We start from the raw sequence: 13,071 nt of genomic DNA on the forward strand, positions 1-13,071 counted from the left end.
GGGTCACTGAAGTCTACAGGTTGATAGTAAGATCTTACATCCCTCTTTCCTCCAAAAGCAAAGTGTGAGTGTAGAAAGTGAGGGTGCAGGTGGAGCCCAAAGAAATCAGGGATGCTAAGGAGTAGGGGAAACCAGCATCTTGTTCCCAAGTGGATTCCTGAAGAAGTACAAAACATTCAGTCACCCATACCCTGAAAAATAAGTAACAAAATTCATGGATGCCTCTGACACATGTCCCTGGAGTTGAAGGAGACATCTGAAGACCTAGAGACTAGTGACTGCTTCTCACTTGGAAATTGACCAAAGATACCAGGTTTGTCAGAGCAGTCTGAGCCAAAGCTTGAGTAGAGAGCACACTACCCTGTGCCTAAGAAAATAGCATGGGAGATGTCAGCACCATCACCTAAGGGCCTCACAACCCTTGGAGGATGCTATAAATGACCTCAGAGATTCTGGAAAGACTCCTAGATATTCTAGATAAGTAAGTTTCCATAAAGCTACCCAGGTGGTTTTCAGGTAAAGGAAGTGAAGACCTGCTTGGAGAAGGGGTTTGAGGAATGGACTGCTTAGCAGGGCTAAAGTGATACGTGGCAACCTCTCTCTCTGAGAGAGACAGTCTTGTTAATAGAAGGGATTGGGTGTAATGCTGCCCCTCTAAGTTAAACAAGCACATTTCATACACTAAGACAACTTCACTGGTAGAGGACAGCTGCCGAGTTGGAACTAAACCAAGGCAAAGTATGACCAATCAAACGTGATGCTGAGAAGAACTTTTGCTGCTGCCTCAAAATTGGCTCTCTTTAGAATGAATTAGGCTAATGTGCTGTCCAAAGAGTGGTATTCTAAAGATAACATTCTAAAGAGACGTACCTACATATGAGGTTAGACACTTCCTCTGTTTATTGAAGTGTGGTTATTGGGCTTGCTTATCACCAGCTTGCACTCCAGTTTCCCACCTGCATGCCTTCCCAAGCTATAGAAGAAGACTGAAGAGAAGAGAGAAGGGGAATCCTCTGTTTGTTGTGATATATCACTTTTGCCATACTTGGATGCCATGCTTGGAGAGTGAGTTGAAAATTCCAGAAGAGTTACTCATTGATAGAGTGATGATAGGAAGTGAAAAATGACATGCTACCCTTGATTGGACATCTGCTAAGGCAGCAAACTTACTAACCTAGCACTGAGTTTGTGTGATCAGAGAAGATGAGTATTGGAAAGAAATGACAGAGAATAGCACAGAATTGTTCTGTGTATATTCCTTTTGCAAAAATGGCAGTAATTCATGAGTTTTCTGGGGCTTAACTGGACTCTGTAGAAGATGCCTGGGATTTTGTCTTCCTGCTGGCACCTCACATGAGTCCTGCCCATTGAGCAAGGGGTCCTCAACAGCAATAGGCTGAGCAATCAATTGGGGTAGGGCTGAGGGACAAAGGAAGAGGTCACCTAAAGCTGGATTCCTAAGGTCGGGGAACTACACAGTGGAGAGACACTATAGGATCCTCCACAGAAATTATATACATACCCCCATAAAACAGCCAGTATTTGGAAGCCCAACCTTCAGAGATCAGGCACAGCAGAGAGCTACAATATCAGCCTTTGGGTACAAAGACATTTGTCTCCTTTCTCTCCTTGCCTTTGGCCCCAACCCACATGAGGAGCTGGGCCTTGGAAAAGCAGGAAGGTATCTCCAAGCAGAAGCATCCACCTTTTCCAACACATCCCACCTACTTGTGCTGTCAGTGCTCCATACTATGCCTGCTATAGGGGGAAAAGAGAAGAGATTTAAGTAGAGGTTCAGACTGGTTCAGACTTATTAATGTGAAGTTATAGATTCTAACCCAGAGATCTGACAAAGCAGTTGAAAACAGAGAATGAAGAAAAATAAAACTTTTGTATTATGTAGCCCATAGAATTAGTCCCTTCAATATTCCTTTAAAAAAATAAATAAACTTTATTTATTAAGGCAGTTTTGGACAGGTGCAGTGGCTCATGCCTATAATCCCAGCACTTTGGGAGGCTGAGATGGGCAGATCACAAGGTCAGGAGTTCGAGACCAGCCTATCCAATATTGTGAAACTCCATCTCTACTAAAAATAAAAATAAAAAATAATTACACTGTCATGGTGTCACGTGCCTGTAATCCCAGTTACTCAGGAGGCTGAGGCACAAGAATTGCTTGAATCTGGGAGGCAGAGGTTGCAGTGAGCCAAGATCATGCCATTGCACTCCAGCCAAGGCAACAGGGCGAGACTGTCTGAAAAAAAAAAAAAAAAAAAATGCAGTTTTAAGTTCACAGCAAAATTGAGTGAAAGGTACAGAGGGTTCCCATATACCTCTCCCCTCACACACAATCTCCCCTGCTCTCAACATCCCATGCCAGAGAAGCACATGTGTTACAATCGATAAACCTATATTGACATGTCACTAACAGCCAAAGTCCATAGTTTACATTAGGATTCATTCTTGGCAGTTTAAATTCTATGGGTTTTGACAGATGTATAACAACATGTGTCCACCTTTAGAGTTCATACAGAATAGTTTCACTATCCTAAAAATTTCCCATGCTCCACCTATCAATATAACTTTTATATGTGTATTTTCTCTGGAATTCTATTCAGCTCATTCAAGATTTTCATGTCCTAATCTCTCCATCTTGATGAAAATCACCCTCTGTAAGAACATTCTTGGCATTTGGTGTTTATGAGGAAGTGGTATTTTGTTATTATTTGCATGGTTGTTTATTCAATTTACTCACTCTAATGTTCCTGCTTCCTATTCAGGTCTGCATGAATGGAGTCTACCAATATGACAAATCCAATGAAAAAAAAATCAGAAATGATTTCAGCACCTTTTCACTGAGGCATATATTTACAACTCTGATGTGATCTCTCCGCAGAAGAGGTTGAAATTGTCATCATTTTACAAATGAAGCAAAGAAAATAAACATGTCCTGAGTGTTTAAGGCTAGCGGAAAAGGTAAAATTAAGTAAATATACATATTTCTTGTTTAACATAAGTAATTCATGCCTCGGGAAGAAAAGTCTGCCTGAGAACGCTGATCAGGAGACTATTTTCTTTTATTTTAAATGGAAAAAAATATGTCATTCAATATACTTTAATACAAAGCTCCTTACCAATTTCCTAAATATACTAAAATACAGCACATTGCCTACATACATAAGTAACAAATTATCATGTTAGGATATAACATACTTAAAACACTGCTTTCTGACCACCAAATAATTAATTTTGTTGCTAACCTAGAGTTACTCGTGTGCAGTAATTCATTGAAAAAATATTTGTTGATAATGCGATTGAGCATAATAACAAAGGATCAAAACTTTTTGGTTAGTATTTTGCTATTTTATTACAAATATATGGCACATTTAGTGTAAATATTAGGAAATGCAAAAAAAAGCTAGAAAATAATCACTTATAACACACATAATTTAACCCAAATGGACTGTTTGCCAATCATTTGGTTATATTACTTCAGATTTTTAAAATAAACATTTTTTTTAACTAACAAAAATTGTATTTACTTAGAAGCATTCACAATGTCAACAAACAGCTGAAACTTTCTTTTTGCAATTACAGAGTGGTATTCAGTAAACAGAATGATTATTTCATAAAAGCTGCATCAGAGACAACTGCAGATGAAAAAACTACCATCCTTATATACAATTAATTTGTGTTGTGCACCAAAAAGAACCTGCTTTAAATATCCATGCCAATTTACAACCCCCATACTGTACCAAGAAAGGTTAGTGACTATGGGAACCACCACCAGGACAGTACTATCTAAAGACATATTTGGTAGTGTGGTTAGCTATACCAAAAAAAAAAAGACACTGTACAGTTTAAGAATAAATCATATGTAGCCTTACATTTCAACTTTTTTCTTTAAAAGGAGTGAGTTGTGTATGAGGAGTTTAAATGCTTTATAGACCAAAAAAAAAAAAAAAAACTGTGTTACAACCAACTTATTTATCATCATCATCTTTATTTTCATCCTCCCCATCTCTCTCCTCTTCCTTCTTTTTCTTGCATTTTTCAGCCTTGACAACTCCCTTTCTTGCTGCATCAGGCTTTTCTTTAGCTCACTATGCATCAATATCCCTTTTTGTCTTTTTCCTTCAGCTTCAAAGACTTTTCATAAGGCAGCTTGTCATCTGCAGCAGTGTTATTCCACATCTCCCTGTTTCTTTGCTACATCACCAATGGATGTTCTTTGATTTTTGCGTGATACTCAGAGCAGAACAGGAAAAAAGCCAAAGGAGGAATCTTGGTTGCGTTGGGCTCCTTGAACTTTTTCGTTTCTTCTTTACGGGGGACATAGGTTTCATTTGTCTTTCCTAACAAGTCTTGTCCACCTTTGCTATGTCTTCAAATTTTCCTTTCTCTTTAGCAGACGTGGTCTTCCACCTCTCTGAGTTCTTCTGAGAAGCTGACAGAAGCATCTGGGTGCTCTTTTTGTGCTCCTCCTAACACTTTTGCACAAAGAATCCGTATGGTGACATTTTGCCTCACAGCATCTTAGGCTCTCCTTTGCCCATGTTTACTTATTCTCTCTCAGCAAGGCACAGAGTTGTCCAGAGCCCATCTGGCTCTCACCTGCTGTGGTGCCGTCTCTAGGGAGCTCAATGTATTGCAGTGGCTATTTACAACAGACACATTGTTAACAAAAGTGAGATTTTATTCTTTGGAGGCTTTTGTTTTCTATTAGGAAACATTGGGGATGTATGTCATAAAAATAAACACTGATTTGCATCACTTTAATGGCTCTATAGAATTCTATTGTAAGGATATATTCTAATTCGTTTAATAAATACACTATATTAGAACATTTAGTCTGTCACCTCTCTTTTACCACTATAAACAACCTGCTGGAAGCAATAAATAGAATGCTACATAATATATTTTTGCTGTCTGTAAAACACTTTGCTTAAAAATACTTCAACAAGAATACTTGTGAATTTCGCCAAATTGCTTCTCAAAAATGTGTACCTTTATAATAACAATTACCAACAAGGAATGGGATTTCACTTTTTTCATTCTGTTTTCATCTTTGTCAGTTGAAAGATACAATATGCTAATTTTTTTGACTTTGCATTTCTTGATTAGCAGTGAAACTGGTGAATTTCTCATAGGGCAGATAAATCTCTTCTCTAGAAACTTTCTTAGTCCATTTTTCCTTTAGGGCATTTATCTTTTGCTTATTAATTTTTAGGAACTTTCATATTAAGAATAGGAACACATTTTTACCACATATATTGCATATATTCTCCCAAGCTCTTTTATAAATGAATTGGTAGTTTTGAAAACAAAACTTTTAAATGTGAACCTGGTTAACTCCAGTGGCATTTTCTTGTATAGTTTCTGCCCTTGGATTCATGATTAGACAGAGTCTTCCTCTCAAGATTATGTAAATATTCACCTGTATTTTTCTATAATTTTTTACATTTAAAAATTTTAAATGTAAAAATTTAAATTCTATTTTAAATGTAATAGAAATTATTTGGTGTAAGGTACAGAGTAAGGATGTTGACTGATCGATTGATTCCTAAATAACTATTAAGTTACCCAGCACACTTCATTGAATAATCTTTTCCTCCAATTTATTTGAGGGACCCTCCCCCCTTTATTTTTTTTTACAGCTTCGTACGTACTTAAGTCTGTTTCTGGATTTTTTATTTTGTTCCACTGATCTATTTCCTGTGCCACTGCTTCCTCTTCCTTTTATGGTATCCGTATGACTTACTTATTCAGGTTTTCAGCTTGCCTTAGATCAATTTTGGTCATTTATATTTTCTCAGGAAATTACTCATTGAATTCAAGAATTTTATGTGTACTGTCCATGAAAGCATAACCATGACATTTCTTCCGTGTCTATGATTTCCCTCATATTACATATTTTTCTCTCCCTCTCCCTTTAATTCCTGGTCAAAAATGTGATTTCATTATCAAGCCTTTTAAAATTCTTAGATTTACTCCTTACATCTGCCTTTTTCCTCTTTTCTAATTAATTATATTCATCTTTTTTTCAGTATTCCTACTTACTATTTACTCTCACTATTTACTATTTCTCTCTTTATTTATACCTCTCATTATTCTTGGGCTTAATTGAGCGTTGCTGTTTTTTGTTTTTATTTTGTGAATCAATGTCTTGTATATTTATTTTCATTCTTGTTTAGTAATAAATGTCCTCGATGCTATATATATATATATTTTTTGATACGGAGTCTCGCACTGTCGCAGGGGCTGATGTGCAGTGGCACAATCTTGGCTCACTGCAACCTCCGCCTCCCAGGTTCAAGTGAGTCTCCTGCCTCAGTCTCCCAAGTAGCTGGGATTACAGGTGTCCACCACCACGCCCGGGTAAGTTTTTGTATTTTTAGTACAGACAGGGTTTCACTATGTTGGCCAGGCTAGTCTTGAACTCCTGACCTTGTGATCTGCCCGATTCGGCCTCCGAAAGTGCTGGGATTACAGGCATGAGCCACAGCACCCAGCTGATACTATGAAGTTTTTTGAGTAGCAACTTGGTTAGATTCCAGAACTTTTATGAGTAGTGTTTCATGTTTTTTTCTAGGTAGTCTTCAATTTCAATTCTGATCAGCCCTTTTACTGGAGAGTTGCTCAGGAAAGCATCTGACTTGTACTGGGCGATGAATGTCAACTTCTTGGAGAGTATAATGGGGATTTCCTTGTAGTCTTTTGCATGATTAGTTTTTATAAATGCTTCACGAGGGTTAAAAGAAAAAAAAAATTCCTTATTTGTTGAATATAAGGTTTTAATTATTGCTTAAAATCACTAATTATACCATTTAAGTCCTCTATTTCTTTATTCTTTATTTTCCTCTTAAAGACAAAGAGTCTTTATTAAAGTCTATATTAAAGTTTTCTCAGGCAGGGCATGGTGTCTCACACCTGTAATTCCAGCATTTTGGGAGGCCGAGGTGGGCAGATCACCTGAGGTCAGGAGTTGCTCCAGACCAGCCTGACCAACATGGAGAAACCCTGTCTCTACTAAAAATACAAAATTAGCCGGGCGTGGTGGCGCATGCCTGTAATCCCAGCTACTCAGGAGGCTGAGGCAAGAGAATTGCTTGAACCCGGGAGGCGGAGGTTGCGGTGAGCTGAGATGGTGCCATTGCACTCCAACCTGGGCAAGAAGAGCAAAACTCCATCTCAAAAAAAAAAAAAAGTTTTCTCATACTATTATGTTTCTCTCACTTTAATAAGAGGGACTAAATTTCTAGGAGTAAAAACAACAAGAGTAAAACATAAAGTGTTAGAGAAAATTGTGGGAAAGTATTTTTATGATTTTAGTGAAGAAAATGTCTTTATAATCAAGACACAAAGTCTAGAGACCATTTTAAAATATTAGCATATTTGAATACAGGACTTAAAAAACTTTTATGGTGAAAGACACTATAAACAAAATCTTTTAAAATAGTAAACATCTGCAACAAATAAGTCAGCATTTCCAAGCTAAAGTATCTTCTCTTATTTTTTGAATATTCAGAAGTAACATATAAAAAACACCTTTAAAGGGTTATAAAAGCAAATATCAGAATTTTAAACTTTATTCATCATCTTTTACTCTCATTTATGAGTAGATAATCTATGTGGCACTGAGAACTGCCAGGCCCTCAAGCCACTTCTGAGATAGGTGTTCAAAACCTATTTCTTTTCTTTTCTCTTTCTTTCTCTTTCTTTTCTTCTTTCTTTCTTTCTTTCTTTCTTTCTTTCTTTCTTTCTTTCTTTCTTTCTTTCTCTCTTTCTCTCTTTCTCTCTTTCTCTCTTTCTCTTTCTCTCTTTCTCTCTTTCTTTCTCTCTTTCTCTCTTTTTCTTTTTTCTTTTTTTCCTTGAGAGGGAGTCTCACTCCTTTTGCCCAGGCTGGAGTGCAATGGCGCGATCTCGGCTCACCGCAACCTCCGCCTCCCAGGTTCAAGCAATTCTCCTGCCTCAGCCTCCTGAGTAGCTGGGATTACAAGCATGTGCCACCATGCCCAGCTAATTTTGTATTTTTGGTAGAGACAGGGTTTCTCCATGTTGGTCAGGCTGGTCTCGAACTCCCAACCTCAGGTAATCTACTCACCTCGGCCTCCTAAAGTGTTGGAATTACAGGCGTGAGCCACCGTGCCTGGCCATCTATTTCTTTCTGTGGGCTTCCATTCCTTAAGTAATGTCCCTGCAACTCTTTCCACAACTCACTGCAGTAATGATTAGTGTCTAATGCAAAGGAAACAACAACAAAAAAGAGCATAAATAGGCTTGTGAGGTAGCCCAGCATGAGAACATTTCCCAGTAGATACTTCTTACACCCATTAGTGACTACTCAACCTGACCGGACTGCTCAAATCCCCCCTCCTAGGTGTTAAAACACAAGACATGAGAGAGAGCCACCAACAAGAGAGAGAAGCAAAAGACAAGAGCCACACAGAGAAAGTCAGTAAGCAGAAACCATGAGGCTACAGAAGTCATTAATCAAAAGAAACTATGAGCTAAGGAGGTGAGTAAAAAGAGACAGACATGACAGAAGGAAGAATAGCATACTACCTCTGCATTAAAAGAAGAGAGAGAGAAACTCAGTAATGAGTAGAACAAAATAGATAAAGTAGAAGGACATGTCCTCTGAGATGTCAAGAGCTGGTTCTTCAGGCAAGGGTGAGTGAGGGTGTATATCTTTGCTGTCTGACCTTTCAGTTTAGGACTTGATCTTATGTTTCCAGTCTTTCAGGTACCCGCTACAATGAATTGCTAATTTGAGATATCCTAAGCTATTTACCTGTCCCTATAATCAGAAGGATCCTAACTAACACAATTCCTTGGTATCATTGCAATTGGTGCCATTCTTATTTTATAGTACATTTTCCAAGAATTACATGAGCCTGTTGAGTATCTCTATTCCATGGCCAGACTCTTCCTCCCACTGAATATGACATATAATTGATGACTTCCTTACTCCAGAACTGTTGACATTTCCTGCAATCATCAGTATAAATACTTTATTAATAATTTGTATTTATAGAACATCTGTCTCCCAAAGAGCTCAAAGCTGTTTACAAACATCATCTCATTAATCCTGATAGCAACCCTTTTCTTTGTAAGGTAGAAATATGTAACAGCTAATGGGTACTGTCATCTTCATTTGACTCGTGGGAAAACTTTACAAGGTCAAACAGTATTGTGGGAGATAGTATACAAACATAACTGAGAATTTCTGCCTCTTTGTTCTTTATGTTCTCCCCTAGAAGCTTTCATTTCATACCACACACATATTCACTGGTGTGCACCAGAATAAATTGTTAATACAACTTCCTCTACTGAGGGGAAAAAATCCCACAAGCCCAAGTGTGATAACTTAGGGGACTTTGACTTAACTTTTCCAGAGGTTATCATTACAGCCAGAGCCATGAAGTATGATTAAATTCTAGGACTAGACAGCATTTTTATTGGCATTTTTAATCCAGTAAAGGCACTGCTGTTTGGCATCTGAATGTGCCCCTTCTTCGTACTGGAAATAGAAGGAACAACTTCAAGATGAAAAAAGTGAAAGTAATAAGTATTTTCAAGAAGGATGTAAGCAATGGCATTTGAATAATGTTACATCCTATACTGAATGGTGGCTAAATGCTAGGCTTGTACATACATGATATTGTTGCAATCCTATGAAGCCTACATTGTTACCTTTATTGAGGCTCAATACAGTTAAATATATAGTGAAGCTGAGTTCTTCAGCCTGATCTCCCAGCTTCTCTTATTTGTGCTTTAACCTAACATGATACAACTTCTACAAATAACAGTGATAATTGCTGCTACTGCTCTTGTTGTTTAGAGTTGTGTTATTCGAAACTTGTAGAGTAAGCTGACTGTAGCATGGTACAGCTACTACAGCTTATGCTTTTCTTCAAGTACAGGAAAACCTAAGGAAGGTTATTAAACTTTATTTCTCTAAGAAATAAAATGTTACTAACAAAGTGGGAGTTGTCACCTTCCATTATCATCACTTTTCTCTCCCTCTCTTCCCCAAATTAACCACCATCCTGAAAGTGGTATGCATTCTTCACAGCAATGTTTTCATATTTTTCTATGCCTGTAGATATCTATAACATATAGTATCATTTTATGTATTCACACAATTTACACAAATTGTGTCTAATGAATCTTTTTGTGACCTGCTTTTTTGACCCAGTCTTCTTGTATTCTGGTAAAATTCACATAAGATGTACAATTTCACGAATTTAAGTGTACAACTCAATTCTGAAACTATGTATCCATTAAACAATAGTCTCTCATTCTCCCCCTACACTTCCAGCCCTTAAAAACCATTGTACTCTCTGTCTTTATGAATTTGACTACTCTAGATACTTTATATAATGGAATCAAACAGTAGTTGTCGTTTTATGATTGGCATGTTTCATTTAGCATAATGTCTTCAACTTTCATCCATATTATATAGCATGTGTTGGAATTTCCTTTCTTGTTAAGGCTGAGTAATCCTCCATTGTATGTATATACCACATTATGTTCATCCATTCATCTGTCAATGGACACTTGGGTTGCTTTCACCTTTTGGCCATTGTGAATAATGCTGCTATGAACATTGGTGTATAAATATATGTGTGAGTCCCTGCTTTTAATTCTTTTGGAAATATACCCAGAAGCAGACTTGCTTGATTATATGGTAATTCTATGGTTATTTTTTTGAGGAACTACCATACTGTTTTTCATCACAACTTACAATTTTACATTCCCACCAGCAATGTACAAGGTTCAATCTTCTCTACATCTTTGCAAATATTTTCAGCTTTGCTTTTGAGATTTATCCATAACAATACAGGTAAATATTTTACCTGCTGTCCAATATTTTATCTTATGAATATACTATAATTTATTATTCACTCCCTGAAGGCAGTATTTAGCTTATTTCTTTCTTATTACTGTTACAATTGATGCCACAATGAACACTCCTTTATATCTTTCTGTTCACAGATATAGAAGTTTCTCTGGGCTACATACCTAGAAGTGAAATTTCTGAGTCACCGGGCATGTGTAATTCAAACCTTAATATTTCTTGCCAATTTTTTTTTCAAAGGGCTATTTCCCAAATTACACTCCCACCAGGAGAATATGAGAGTTCCTGTTACTCCACACCCTTGACAACAATTGCTAATGTCATACTTTGCATAGAATTTCTCTGTAGTTTTAGAGCAAGAGGGACTTCTGCATCTGCTCAGTCTACACGTTTATGATATTATTTCTCTGTTGGTGTGTTTTTGCTTTTATCTCTTTCTTGGCCTGCCTCTACTTCATCTCTATTGATTTCCCTCTTCTCCTTTTGATACAAACCTTTTCATGACCATTAATCTTGAAATTTTTCCCACTAGTGAAACTCTCCAAAACTCAGCCAACAATCACCTTCTTCACAAGAACTATAAAATGAAACAACTTAAAGGCCTCATGGAATTTTCTAAGTGATTAGCTAGTATCCACATGTGTCCTAACCAGCAGAATCAGCTGCTAAGCCATTCTTTGGCTTACTTCTGGGGAAAAGTTTGGGGGAATGATGTATAAGTTTCATTCATTCCCCCAAAGGGGAGTAGAAAAGGAGTGTGCCCAGCTATGACTGGCAGTATCACTTTATCTACAGATTCAAGGTTAGGGCTAGGATGAGGCAAATAACACATTCATCTCAGACAGAAAGTTGATGGAGACTCCAAAGCTCAGAAATCAAGAAAAATAATATTTTAGTGGAATTTTAAAAATGAAAATTAACGCCAAAAATCCAGGGTAAAGAAAATATCAACATTTTAAATAAAGACAAGATCTGTATTATTGTCATACCTCTATTGATTGTAGCATCTTAAGTTTAATCTAATAAATCCTTTCTTTACATTTTTTTGACATTTTTAACAAGAGTCAATTAAAACTCTCAAATAAAGTTCATACACATGTTCCATTTTAAAAATTCAAAATGAAATAGCTTTATGAATTCTCTTGAATGTAAGAATGCCAAGGAGAAAAATTTGAACTGATTTTTAGTCAGCAAAGTAAAGATACACTTGGAGATTACCATCACAGAAATGGTTTTCTCATTTGTCAACTTGAAATTAACATTAACAGCCATTTGTAAAACTTAGGGAATTTTATGAAGTACACACCACTAATCTACAGAAATCATAATTGTAATGCAGATTTTCTACAATCACAGGAAAGATAGCCCACACTGTCCAAGAGAAGTGTATTAGTTTGCTTGGGCTGCCATAACAAAACACCACACTGGGTGGTTTACACAACTGAAATTGATTTTCCTACGGTCCTGGAGGCTGGAATTCTAAGATCAAGTTGCTGACAGACTGGTTTCCTTTGAGGCCTCTCTCCTCACCCTCTTGCACCTGTTTGTATGACTTCCATGATATAAGACAGGGATGATACAGGGTGGTCACAGGAGGACAGAAAACTCTAGGCAGAAGTTTCACATGACTAGCAAAAGGAAACTGTTGAAATATGTGCATAATCTAGAGGCCCAACCAGGATGTGGACCAGGCTGGCTAAATCTGACTGGACCCAAGGTAGTACTGGATTTGACCCAGGTTTCACCTAGCACCACATTATACCATCATTAGCACATTAAACACACATCCACCAACCTCATGACAGTTGCCGGAATACCCATATTTGCTATAAACATGGGTGTCACCACAGTTCTCAAAAATCTCCATTTGTTCCCAGGAATCTTCATGAATATTTTACCACTTGGTCAAAGAAACCCACAAAGACAGAAACCCCAAACCCAGTGTGTGACTCTCTCCCATACACCCACATTCTCCTTTCTTGATTATGTATGTATACTTTTCCCTTTGCAATAAATATCCGTACTTTCACTTTTTCCAACTCATCCTTGAATTTCTTCTTGTGACAGTGTCAAGAACCTGGACACCAGCCAGGGTCAGGGTTCCACTGATAGGGACAGGAAGCACAGAAATTCTTGGCAGAAGAAGGTGAGTCCCTGGAGAGGGCCCCACCCTCAAGCCTGGAACCATGGACCAAAGTAAGAACTTA

Source organism: Macaca mulatta, chromosome 6 (assembly GCF_049350105.2).
Source record: "Macaca mulatta isolate MMU2019108-1 chromosome 6, T2T-MMU8v2.0, whole genome shotgun sequence".
Classification (NCBI taxonomy): domain Eukaryota; kingdom Metazoa; phylum Chordata; class Mammalia; order Primates; family Cercopithecidae; genus Macaca; species Macaca mulatta.